Source organism: Andrographis paniculata, unplaced genomic scaffold (assembly GCF_009805555.1).
Source record: "Andrographis paniculata isolate CXL003 unplaced genomic scaffold, ASM980555v1 Contig71END, whole genome shotgun sequence".
NCBI classification, from domain to species: Eukaryota; Viridiplantae; Streptophyta; class Magnoliopsida; order Lamiales; family Acanthaceae; genus Andrographis; species Andrographis paniculata.
Genome location: NW_026137608.1, coordinates 1667367 through 1681265, shown reverse-complemented (window position 1 = coordinate 1681265; position 13899 = coordinate 1667367). Strand labels below are relative to the sequence as shown.

General features: G+C 36.9%; 1 long non-coding RNA gene across 1 annotated transcript; it reads left to right on the top strand.

Moving 5' to 3' along the window:
• The first annotated feature begins 1401 nt into the window (after positions 1-1401).
• Positions 1402-3369, top strand: LOC127264962 (uncharacterized). The gene is made up of 5 exons (XR_007841862.1): positions 1402-1717; positions 2107-2201; positions 2504-2619; positions 2726-2800; positions 3044-3369. It is a non-coding gene; the product is annotated as an uncharacterized LOC127264962 (long non-coding RNA).
• The last annotated feature ends 10530 nt before the right edge of the window (positions 3370-13899 follow it).

The following is a 13899-nucleotide window of genomic DNA, read 5'->3' as shown; positions in this document are numbered from 1 at the left end:
TTATGTTGCCATACCAGAACATGTCTGAATGGGATCCGATGCTGGCCCCCAGTTCCGCCCTTGACAGAGCATCGTTTCCGTTAGGTTTGGTGTTGGTAGCGGGAACTTCTCCTTTGTGGATCTCTTCGTCCTTCACCCATGCGAATTCATCGCAGATGGTGAGCTTTAGTAAATCTATAAGGTACCGGGAAAGCTCCGGTGCTGACCCATGGAAATGCCGTTTGGGTCTCTTGCCGGATCTGACCATGTAAAACGCTAGCCAGAATTGTCACCATTCTTTCAATACCTTCCGAAGCTGTAGAGTACTCATCATGTGAGATCTTCTTGGAAACATGTGGCGCTGAATTTTTGCCGACGACTCCTTTTTCTTTCCACATGGAGGTGCTCTCCTTTATGATTCCTTAATTGCATGAAATGCAAGACTCATCAAAGTCCCACTAGGCGTGCCAATATGTTATCGCTGAAATTCATCGATGACGGCCCAACGGATTTAGGCCAGTCAAAATCAACGAGAACTGCATTCCCCGGCCTACTCAAGAAAGTATTCAGTCTTGGTCTCGCAAAAAAATTTAAATATTATAATTGTAGGGGGAAATTAAACTACTAAATTGAAGGAATCAGAAGAAAGCAGTAGAAACAAAAAAGGAATCAGATTATGAAATGGATAATTGAAAAAATAACATGCATTTAAGAACAAAAATAAGAAAAAAAGCAAACAAGAAAGCAAAGTAGATAAAAATTGGATTGTGAATATTTATTTATTTATTTTATGGATCCTCTTTCATATCATCACTTTCCCTATTTTTGTTCCATCATTTTCTCCAATTTCCTATATTTTGTTTAAGAAAGTTTTTTGACTCGCCCCCTAGTATATCTCTCATCCATATTAAAAATTTATCCTTATCTGTACATAAATTGGGGTTGGATTTGAGTTGTTTGAGCTGACTCATCTACTCTTTCAGGCTGGGTTGCCAATCACCTCCGAAAGCCCAAAATATGTGGGAGTAATATCTATATATTTAGTAAATTCAACAAAAGATATCCATTTACTATCATGTCATATAAAATAATTCAACATTTCAAATACAATCACTTTTCATGAACTTTAGTTTTCCAAAACTAGTTGTGTTATAGAATGATGCATTGAATATATACATGCCATATAACTAGTAATGTTACGAATTTTTCCATTTGACATGAAGGAGTGCCAATTTGATTGAAAGCTCATTTAAATAAATGTAAGCCCAATTTCTATAACTCACTTTGTTAGGCCCAGTTCTATACGGTGTTGATTTGTGACCGTAAGATCTAGGGATTCTATCTAGACCATCAATTTCGATCTAACCTAAGTATAAATATGTGTGATGTGTTGTAGCGCCGCCTTAAGCTTTAGATACATTTTCTCTCTCTATCACTCTACTCTCTTGCAATCTTGTCTTCTCCTCGTAGGATTTCTCTCATCTTTTAGTTGATCTATTTAGTGTTAGATATTGATTCTTGACCTCTACTCTTGTGAGGTTTTGAGAGTCACCGTCGATTTCCGAAAGCGAAACAAGTTGTTCTATGTTTGTCTTCATCGTTGGCGAGTGCATTTTTTAAAGCAATTTTATGAGTGGATTGAGTTTTTTCCACTGTTAATCGAGTGAACATGGTGTTTACTTCGAAATGGGAGTTGCAACTCGATGGTTGTAAGGGGATATAGTCCGAAGAGCTGCGAGTATGTATTTTTCTGCCTTCAGTTTGAATCTGGTGCATTGATATCTCAGTAGTTTGGGGCCCTAAGCGTTTATACGTAGTTTACTTAAAGTATTTTGTGTTTGGGACCAAAGCCTTTATTTGTTTGGATTCATTTTTGTTCGCTTGATATTTTTTTTCCTTGATTATATTAATAAATAGATCCTAAAATATTTACTAGTAACTTAAATATTTTCTTTCTAAAAAAATTGTATTTCAAACATGGAAAATATCAATTAGCAATCGTATCTTAACTTTTCCTTGTTTCTCATATAATCACATATTTACTTTATATTATTCTTATAAATGGTTTAGTAACAAAAATAAATTAATAAAACCTATAACGACTAATTTTTCAATCTTGTGTTTCAGTGTTACCTCTATTGTTGTTTCTATAAAGACTTCATCAAATACGTCAATGCACTCATCTTTCTTTTTCAAGAAGTTTACTACTTCTAAAATATGAGGTATGTGTTCTTCATTTTCTAAACTATATTCCATAATATTTGTTCCTCAATCTTAGCATTAGGGAAGCACATTAGTGGTTTCACTTGTTCTATCCTTAAAATGATGTTTTTATATTTTTGGGGACTTTTTTTTTTTTTTTTTTTTTTTTAAATTCTGCATTTTGTTTTCTTTTGAGTTTATTTCATCTTCGATTTTGGATTTCTTAACCTATTAGTAATATTAGCTTGGCTTGATTTTATTTTATTTTATTTTTTTGTTATGTTTCTTCAACTAAAATAACAAAATTTGCAAAATTTGTTAGTACCTCATAAAATCGGCAGCATACAAAACAAACAAGCTAAACACAAGGAGACTGCTGCAGAAATTCATTGTCTGCAAGTTAAGGTTGAATTCCTGACTAATATCATCAATCGAAAGGTGCATTTATTTTGCTTTTGATTGGCCATTGTTTCTGTCATTGTCTTTCCATGTGCATTGTGTGTATGTAGTATATATGAAGTTACTTGCTTGCACATGTGTGCAGGAAAATGAAAGGGATGTTTTGACTTCTAGATCAGCTCAGACAAATTCAAAAGTAAAAAACCTGAAATATTCAAAGGTATGCGTTGTCTACCTAACTGTACTTTGATTAGGAGACAAATCTTATTTCATTATGCTAACTTGATACTGGATGTTTGGTCTTACCACGTTTAGCATATAACAGTAGGTTGTAGTGTGAATTATAATGTCAATAGGTTTAGATCAGGAAGACGTATAAGAAAATAGAGCAACATACGCGGGCTTGTTTTGGAAGGTTGATATAATTGATTAGAAATTTCAAAGTTTTGGTGTGTGGATGCAGATCACTGGTCTAAAGAGAACTGCAGCAGACCTGAAGCTTCTTTATCAAATGCATGTACATGAATCAGTTGACTCAAGGTTAGTATTCCTCAGTTTTTTAAATTAGAGCCGTAGTAATGGATCTTATGTTAACTGTGCCTGACACATTCGTACTCCCAACATTAGGAAGTTAAACGTGAAATTTGTTGAGATTCTTGAGTCAGTTGTGGATTAGCTGTCATGCTTTCATGCATAGGAAAAAGTTGTCGATGTACCTCTGTCATTTTAACTTTACTGCAAATATTTTTGTTTCTTCAATTAAATTAACAGAATTCATAATGTGTGATTGCCCAGCGATGGAAGAATGCTCAGTTGTTCTTCAGAACGTTACCAACCTTTATAAACAAGTTTAACAGAATTCATAATGTGTGATTGCCCAGCGATGTAAGAATACCCTAGCGCAGATCTCACGTACTTATAATAATAGTTTCATATACTTCAATAAATTGTCCATATGCCCTGGTAACCCATGCTTGGAAAACCGACTATTTTTTATTTGAAATATTCACTTTGTTGTTGGTAATCTAGGATGAATTCATCATGATAATGTTTCCGAGACTCTCCGAATTGTAACGGATAGGTAAACAACACATATTAATAATTGTGGGAAACACCATCATACATATACAATAAATGTTCAATCTTTACTTGTGGATGGTGAACCAAGTCATAAATGAGTTAGTTAAATTTTTTTCATTATTAGGTTATATGAGTGATGTTACGCATTAATTAACAATTGATGCAACTTGAATTCTCTCGCACGAAGTAACACAAGGCAAAGGTAGTAACTCTTCCTTGAAAGGGCGAGTTGTAATATACTACTAAGACTTCGACTGTTTTCTATATAATAGGACAAACACTTCTCTTCTGAAATATTTTTGACCCATAATATAGTAATCTAAGTTATTGGACACTCACATACTCAAGTAACAAGTCAAGAGCATTTTAAAAAATAGTAAGTCGGTTAAAAAAGCAAGTACTCCAACACGGCTCTTATATACCCCTTATTTATTTTAATGTACGAATTCTTACCGAATTATGTACTTGAGCTCCACTTTTATGTAATAAAGAATGCAACTTTATAATATAGGTGGGTAATTGTAAATCTATATACATTTCAAATGAATGCTCATGTGGATGTAGTCAAGGACCTAGAGTGAGCTCAATAGATTCTGAAAAGAATAAGAATTCATAATCCTCTTTGTATGGGTTTCACAAATGCAACACAATGTAACATTCAGTTTTTTCCATTTAGAAAATTAATTAACATATATTTACATATTTTTTGTGAATACTTGTATGGATATACTCAAGGACCAAAAGTGAGCTAGATAGATTCCGCTTAGAACATGAGTTTATAATCATCTCCGTATGGGTCTAACAATGCAACAATTTAACACTTACTTTCTCCCATTTGGATAATTAATTAGCATAAATTTAGATTAATTTTAAGGTTGGTAATACGCTAACACGCCCATGTGCTTTGCGCTATCATACGCCCTCAAATAATATAACTTGACTCACCGGCCATTTGTGTACCTCTGTTACGTTTTCGGAAACCTATGTTGTCATCATATCACATATAAAAGAGCATTGTCACATACCTGTCAGCGTGCTCATATACCACAGTACATAGAAATTACTAATGCGGTTCTATGCAACCATGCTCCTGGTTTGTATATTTACCTACAATAATAAATTATATCCAACAAGCCAAATGTAATTACACGTCAAAAGGAATATCCTATCAAAACAAAAAATGACCCATTTCCAAGTCTACAATGATTGTATTTTTGCGACTATTTTACTTGTTGGGACTCATATTACATGAAAGCACATAGACAACAAATGATTATTTCACATCCTATCAAAACCAAAATTTACAAATTTAAAAGTTCTGTGATATCCGCTCGTTGCAATTTCGTCGGTTGTATCTTAAACTTATTTTTTCCCTCTCCATCGAAATAATTTCAAACTGCTTTCTTCCCTCTCTATCAAAACCGATAAATCCTACACATAAATAAAAAAATTTCCTCACCATGTACAATGATATTACCAAACCACTAAAATCTAGCTAGACTTCAGCATAACAATTTGGTGATGCAAGAAATATAAAAAAAAAAAAAAACATTGTTTGTAGTATTCATAATGATCCTCATATCGATAACTAGTTTGAAAATTGTAAATTATATGTGAATAAACAACATCCGGTCATAAATATAAACAACATGTAGTCATTTCCCAACTCATGAACAAACTATGTAGCCCAATTACAACTTTCTAAACAAATATAATTCATAAAACTAATGAACATCATCAATTCTTCAATCCTGTGACCTAATTAGATTTAGATAGTCAATCATTTCAACAAAAATAAGCAATGGCTTTACTCAAACTTCAACCAATTCATAATCCAAAATTTTTAAAAAATTCATAAATAAAATAAAAAAACCTTTGATAATATTGATTCAAAAACTTCCTGTTGGATCCTAAAATTTGGAGGTTCCAAGACCGTTCGTTGATTCGTCGGTGTGGGTTCCGGAAGTACTCCAAAGAGCCTGTCCGTCGTCGGATTTTGAGCGGCTCATTCGGTGGAGCCTGCACGGCTTCGAGCCTAAACGACCGATTTCGATGGATTTAAACTAACATCTACTAAAGGTCGGATAAAGCTACTTGAAAACGGATAAAATTATGCTAAAAACATAAAGACAAGTAATTCAAATTAAAATGCATAAATGGAAACTAAAAACTACAAAAAGAAAATAGTGAAATATGCGAGTTCATCTTCTTATGCGTGTGTGTGATGTATTTTTTTCTAGTTTTAATCCTAAGATAGAATAACCGCCCCTTCCCACTAAAAATGGCAGTTCCAATTATTCCTCCACCACTCTCAACCGTTTGGTAACCTCCCACTACTACCTCCAACTACCTGGTAACCTCCTTCCACTATCTCCAACTGTCTGGTAACCTTCTTCCATTAGTTCCCTGGTAACCTCCTTCCATCAGCTCCTGACCACCTGGTAACCTCCTACCATCAACTCTCAACCGCTTCCATTGCCTCTGGACTGGGTTCCACTTGCTCTGAACTTCTTCCATTGCCTCTGGACCAGATCTGCCACTTACTTCGACTTGTTTCCATCGTACTCCTAGCCGGTCCACGGGGATGTATCCCTAACAGCCTCGAGTTAAATGGAATCTTTGGCTTTCCTCTTGTTGGGTTGTTCTATGGAGATTTTTGAATAAAGTATGAAAGTGCATAGGCCCTCCACTAATGTTAAGTACAAAATTATTAACACAGGGCCAACAGAGGTAGTTATCTCATGATCTATGGAAGTTGTTGGTTTCTATCTTGTGAAGGCAACATTCCTCTACTTTGTGGAAGCATCGCAGTCCAATAGAGGTAGTTGTTTTCAACCCAATGGAGACAGCACTTTCTGACCTTATGAAAACATTATTCCGGAATGGAGGCGCTATATTCCAAGGAGTTGCTGCCCTAAGGTCCATGGAGGCTGATGTTTTCGGCCCTGTGGAAACACCATAATCCAATGAAAACTGTTGCCTTCGGCTCTGTAGAGGCAGCAGTCTTTGGCTCCGAGGATTGAAGCTCCATTCCTATTAAGCGGCTCCGTGGCCAATGAGCTTTTGCTCCATTTTTATCTTTGAGTCTCCTTCACGTTCAGGTGATTTTGGACCCATGTCCAATAATGCCCTCCTCAAAAGGGCTGGGTGATTGCTTCCATTGAGCCCATGTCCTTTTGTTTTGAGCCGTTCATTTGAATCAATTGTGGTCACTTATTTCGACAAGGGATCCTCCTCGGCCTTCACTTCTTGGACTTCATTTCCATCCCAAAACATCAATGTTTTTTATGGAGTGTCGAAGGCACACACTCGCATGCATGAATTTAATTCCGTTTCAAGTAAGCGAATAAAATGGCCTATTATCAATCACCATGAAATTTGATGGTATTTTCTTTGTCCCCACATGGACATTAGGGTGTGTTTGTTTGGGGGTTTGGATTTTGGATTGTGATTTGAATAGTAAAAATTTTGAATTTGAATAGTTGTATGATGTGATATAAATAGGTGTTGATGTGATGTTTTGAATATAAAATTGATTTTTAGTATAATATAAAAAATGAAAAATAGATGTTTGATTTGATGTTTTTTGGGGGAAAAAATTGGATGAATAGTTGAATTTAAATCCAATCCTCAAAACGAACACACCCTAAAAGTGATCATACCTGCCAGTTTGTAAGAATTTCCAAAAAATTGGTAAATCGTACAAATGTAGAAATCAAATCGTCACTAGTCTTTCCGAACTTCCGTAGGGTCTCAATTGGCAACACATTCACAGAAGCTCCACTGTCCCCCAGAACTTGGTCAAGCGGATAGCCATTCATCGAGACCCGAATGTGCAAAGGCTTGACATGTTGCTTTTGGCCATGCCCGAGCCTCTTAAATTCTATCATCGTTGCCACATCATTCCATTCAAAGATAGGCTCTTCGTCAACGACAACTTTCTATAACTCTTGAACTTCTTCGGGAGGCTCCTCTACTTGTTTTCTTTTAGGGAAGAACTTCATAGCCTGGTTCCTTAGCAGTTCAACAAACTACTTTCTTTCTGGAAGTGGCTCCACAACCTTTTTCCTTTCTGAAATCGGCTCCACAACCTGCTTCCTTTCTGAAAGCGGCTGCAAAACTTGTTTCCTTAGCGGTTCCACAGCCTGCTTTATATCTTGAAGCGGCTCCACAGCCTACTTGTTCTCTGAAAGTGACTTCATAGCCTGCTTCCTTTCTGAAAGTGGCTTCACAGCCTGCCTTCTCTCTGAAAGCGGTTTCACAACTTGCTTTCTTGGCAGCTCCATGACTTGCTTTCTTTCTGGAAGCGGCTCCATAGCCTGCTTCTTTTTTTGAAGCAGCACCACAATCTGTTTTTTCTCTAAAAGTGGCTCCACAGCCTACTTTCTTTCTAAAACCGACTCCACAGCCTGCTTCCTTGGCAGCTCCATGGCCTGCTTCCTTGGCGGCTCCATGGTCTACTTTCTTTCTAGAAGCGGCTCCACAGCCTGCTTCGATGGTGCCTCCATGGCCTGCTTCCTTTTTGGAAGCGACTCTACAACTTACTTCTTTTTTTTAGGTAGCTCCATGGCCTGCTTTCTTAGCAGCTCCACAGCCTGCTTTCTTTCTGGAAGCGGCTCCATAGCCTGCTATTTTTTTTAAGCGGCTCCATGTTCTGCTTTCTTTCTTGAAGCAGCCCTACAACTTGCTTCTTTTTTTAGGCGGCTCCATAGCCTGCTTCCTTAGTGGCTCTGCAACCTGCTTTCTTTCTGGAAGCGGATCCATAGCCTGCTTCTTTTTTTGAGGCGGCTTTATGGTCTGCTTCCTTGGCGGCGCCATGGCTTGCTTTCTTACTGGAAGTGGCTCTACAACCTGCTTCCTTAGCAGCTCTGCAGCCTACTTTCTCTCTAGAAGTGGCTCCATAGCTTGCTTCTTTTCTAGAGATTCAATGGCTTCTGGAACCTTTGCCTCGGAAGACTCCTTTTCAACTGGAGCCTCAACAACCTCTTGAGTCTCTGCCTCCACAACCTCTGGAGCTTCCATGGCTTCTGGAACCTCTGCCTCCGCAGAAGTTTTTTCAATTGGAGCCTCAACAGCCTCTGGAATCTCTGCCTCCACAAGCTCTGGAGCTTCCATGGCTTCTAAAACCTTTGACTCCGCAGACTCATTTTCGACTAGAGCCTCCACAGCATCTAGAGTCTCTGCCCTTGTAGCTTCTTTTTCGTATGGAGATGAATTTTCCACGCTTAAAGTGGCACTAGGCTTCTTTTTAAACCTTCTTTTTGAAAATTTCCTCCTTATGCAATCTGCGATGACATCAACGTCCATTAGAGGCATGGCCTCTTGTTAATTTGGTGTCAGCGGCTGCACTCCAGGCTGCCTACTGATGGAAGGTTGGCGGCTGCATCTTTGCAGCCTGCCCTCCTTGCCCCTGTGTTTCGATGATCCTTTTCCATTGGAGATTAGCCACGTTCGGACTATGACATCCCCATGGTGGTTTTGACGTATTCCACATAGGTTGTCGGGATCATGCCCAATGCTGAAAATTTGCTTCCCCCTCGTGGAGGCTTAGCACTGCTCTTCAAAACTCCAACGGCCAAAGAGTTCCAGCCCTCTGCAGCCTGTTGGCTCTAGCGCTCCGCCGGTTGTTGCCAGCCTTCCACAGGCTGTTGGCTATAGCCATCCGCAGGCTGTTGATTCCAGCCTTTCCCAAACTAGTGGTTCCAGCCTTCCGCAGGTTGGTGGTTCCAGCCCTCAAAAAGATGTTGCCAGCCTTCCACGGGATGTTGGCTCCAGTCATCACGGGTTGTTGGAACTAGCCTTCCACAGAGTGGTGGTACCAACCCTCCGCAGGCTGTTCCTTCCAGCTTCCTACAGGCTGTTGGTTCCAGTCTGATCTTGCATGCTCCGGCCCTAAGGCCTGAAGCATTGGATGTTCTGAAACAATTCCATAGCTTTTTTCAGGCGGTACAAATGAACCCCGTGTCAACTTCGACATCACTTTTTGAAAAATCCAAACTTTGGTCCCACTGGGCGTGCCAATTGTTGGATCCTAAAATTCGGAGGTTCCAAGACCGTTCGTCGATTCGTCGGTGTGGGTTCCGGAAGTACTCCAAAGATTTTGTTCATTTTCGGATATTGGGCGGCTCCTTCGGTGGAGCCTGCACAGCTTCGAGCCTAAACGACCGATTTTGATGGATTTAAACTAACATCTACTAAAACTCGGATAAATCTGCTGGAAAGCGGATAAAAGTATGGTAAAAACATAAAGACAAGTAGTTCGAATTAAAATGCATAAATGGAAACTAAAAACTACAAAAAAGAAATAGTGAAATATGCAAGTTCATATTCTTGTGCGTGTGTGTGATGTGTTTTTTCCTAGTTTTAATCCTAAGATAGAATAACCACCCCTTCCCACTAAAAGGGGCAGTTCCAATTATTCCTCCACCATTCTCAACCGTCTGGTAACCTCCCACTACTACCTCCAACTGTCTGGTAGCCTCCTTCCACTACCTCCAACTGTCTGGTTACCTCCTTCCATCAGCTCCTGACCACCTGGTAACCTCCTTCCATCAACTCCCAACCTCTTCCATTGCCTCTGGACCAGGTTGCACTTGCTCTGAACTTCTTCCATTGCCTCTAGACCAGATCTGCCACTTACTCCGACTTGTTTCCATCGTACTCCTAGCCGGTCTACGGGGATGTATCCCCAACAGCCTCGAGTTATATGAAATCTTCGGTTTTCCTCTTGTTGGCTTGTTCCATGGAGCTTTTTGAATAAAGTATGAAAGTGCATAGGCCCTCCACTAATGTTAAGTACGAAATTATTAACCCAGGGCCAACGGAGGTAGTTATTCCATGATCTGTGGAAGTTGTTGCTTTCTATATTGTGGAGGCAACCTTCCTCTACTTTGTGGAAGCATCGCAGTCCAATAGAGGTAGTTGTTTTCAACCCAATGGAGACAACACTTTTTGACCTTATGGAAACATTATTCCGAGATGGAGGCGTCATATTCCAAGGAGTTGCTGCCCTAAGGTCCATGGAGGCTTCTATTTTCGGCCCTGTTAAAGCACCACAATCCAATGGAAACTGTTGCCTTCGGCTCTGTGGAGGCAACAGTCTTTGGCTCCGAGGCTTAAAGCTCCATTGCTATTGAGCGGCTCCGTGGCCAATGAGCTCTGGCTCTACTTTTTATCTTTGAGCCTCCTTCACCTTTAGGTGCTGTTGGACCCATGTCCAACACTTCCCGTAAATTAAACAAAGGCAATGGTGAATATGCAACCAGAGGAGCCGGCGGACCTGGGCGCAACGGAGGTTGTCGGTGTCGGCAGCACTTGCAAAAGAAAAGTAGGTCTGATCGTGGCGCGGCACTGCATCAAGGCAGGCAATGTGGTGGGCCGGCATCGATTGGGACACCGAGCAAGTCTGTGCGGCCGACTGTTTGGTTATACTTCTCCTCCGATGGCTCACCGCGTCGTGAAATAATAATTGAGCAAATTGGGCTGAAGAATAGAATGGAGTCGGTGATTGATAACCAAAAGGAGAGAGAAAATGGGTCTTCACCGGAGATGCCAAGTTCGAGTGCCCGTGATAAACATCGAATTTCTGTGCGAAAAACATTATTGTTGTGAAGAGGACAGAGGTTGAGGGTAAAAAAGACAAAGGAAAGATAGGGTAGGAAGTTGGATGAAATCAATTATATAAAGTAGGGAGTGCAGACTAAACATATTAGAATATGGATTGAATCACAGTTTAGTATTGCGCAGAGGGATTTTATTCCATTTTTATATTATTTTATTTCTTTTAAGTAAATAAAAAAATAATAATATTTTATTAATTATTAGTAATATAAGATATTTTTAATATTTCTATCATTATATTTTATATATAAATTAATTAGATGTGTAATGATATTTGATATTATCACCGTCTGGCTCTAAAGGTCTCATTTACTTTTTGTATATTGATATTTGAATATTAATTATTATATCAAAATGTAGCACAAATTAAGAAAAAATTGCAAAAATACTTCGATTAGCGTCTAATAATACTAATAGAATGATATTTGTACAAAAAATTATACAAATATAAAGATATTTTTAATGTTAAGTATAATGACACAAAAAGTAAATGTGACCGTTAAAGGCGGACGGAAGGAATATTAATGTATAATTATTTTTATTACAATAAATAATAATACTATTATTATTATTAATATAAATATATTACATATGCGTTTAAATATATTCTAAATTAATATTATTGTAATATATGCATGTTTCAATTGGATATATATTTTTGTTATTATTATAATAGAAGCAATTCATATATAAATATCAAAATATTCTTCATATCTATAAACAACGCATTTTTTGACTTACAAAACAAAACTATCAAAGGAATATTTTCATATAAATTATTTTGACTAAGTCAATTTTTTAAAATTCCCTATTACTAATTTTTTTCCATTAACTCCCAATTTCAAATTTCTTATTCTTTTTTCAACTTTTATTATTAATAAAAAGATTTATATATATCATGTTAAATTACTTATGTCTTTAGAATTCAAATTTTAAATCAATATAAAGAAGAAATTGTTCCACCGATCTCATTCATGATAATAGCACACACTAGGTCGCCGATTCGCATAAAATTTCCGATAGAAATTCGTAGTTGGATTTTTCTCTCATCAAGCGGGTACTTTTTACACTTGAGATTGTAAATTATTGGTAAAGTTTATTCTATCTATTTGTTGTTTATAAGTATTTAATATTAATGTGTTTTAATACATTGTTGATATTTTTTACCGTAATATAACAATGTATACAAAAAATGACAACAAGAAGATCATCTTGATTCCAATAAAAGAATGAAGAAAGTGTATAATCCAAAACTATTATCTTCTACGCCAAAAAATTATGTTGTCAGCGAAAACCAGGATGTTTCTGCGAGCTTGCAAAAATATATTGTGTTTCCGCAAAAAACAAGTGTTTTCTTGGCTAAAATCTGCTCTTTTTAGCGGAAACACAATATATTTTCGCGAGCTCGTAGAAATATGTTGTGTTTCCTCTGAACACAATAACTTTCAAGACTGCATATTTGTGACTTTTTAGCTCATAACATCATACTCACTCTGTCCCAAAAGAGTTGTCTTGTTTTGCCATTTTAATCCGTCTCAAAACAATTGTCATGTTTCCTTATTTAGTAACTATAGTATTCACTTTACAACAAAATTATTTCTATTTTTCCAAAACTACCCTTAGTTATTACGATAACTTACTTTTTAAAACCCTTCAAAAATCAAGGGCATTTCAATATTTTACATTCAACTTTATACTCACTTTCAATTAAATATTATTATTTCTTAATTTCCGTGTCCATTCCCACTATGACATCTCTTTTGGGATGGATGAAGTATTTTTTAAGAGATAATGTCATAGTTTTTAGTGGATTTAGTGACAAATTTCTTGGTTATTCATAGTAATCTTTCGATACATTTCTAAATCAAATTGAAACACAAGTGAAAACCACAAATAATTTAAGTCTAATATTTAATCAACCAAAATAAAATATTTACAAGATATAAAATGATGAACACAACACTACCAATGCACACAACTTGGCCCTATTAACAAGACTTGGCCGAACTCAGATAATGTTTCTCAATGATTACCCAATAATCATCAACTATTTTCCTATTTTCCTTCGATTACTATCTTCTTTCTCCATAGATTTCCTACAAATACAAGACAATTGGTATTCAACAAATTGAAAACTTTTAACAAAAAAAAAAAAAAATCTATTCTATTTAATAAATACAAAAAATTATTACAAATGTTAGAAAATACAATCGAGATAAAGAAAACATGTTGGATTAAAAATTCAATTGTTGGTTAAATGGGCTATCAGTCATATTAAACCTATATTAAATGTGAAATAATGGACTTAAATGTATTTAGTAAGTACGAACCTCCTATGTACAGAAACTGGTAACTTATTAATTGGGTGATGAGACCAATTAATAATAAGGAACATATATTAGGGCTGTAATCCTAAGTTTAGAGGTAGCATCCATTACTTTTCATATTTTATCATGGAAGTAACGGCAAAAACCCTAGAGGTTTTCTGATGAAGAGTTGCGTCATTAGACTAGAAGAATAAAATAAACCCTCCGTCAATTTGTAGATCTGAATTCGATTGCGCTAATGGAATCATGTCAGATTTGTTTGCTTTATTTTCTTATCTCAATTATTTTAAAA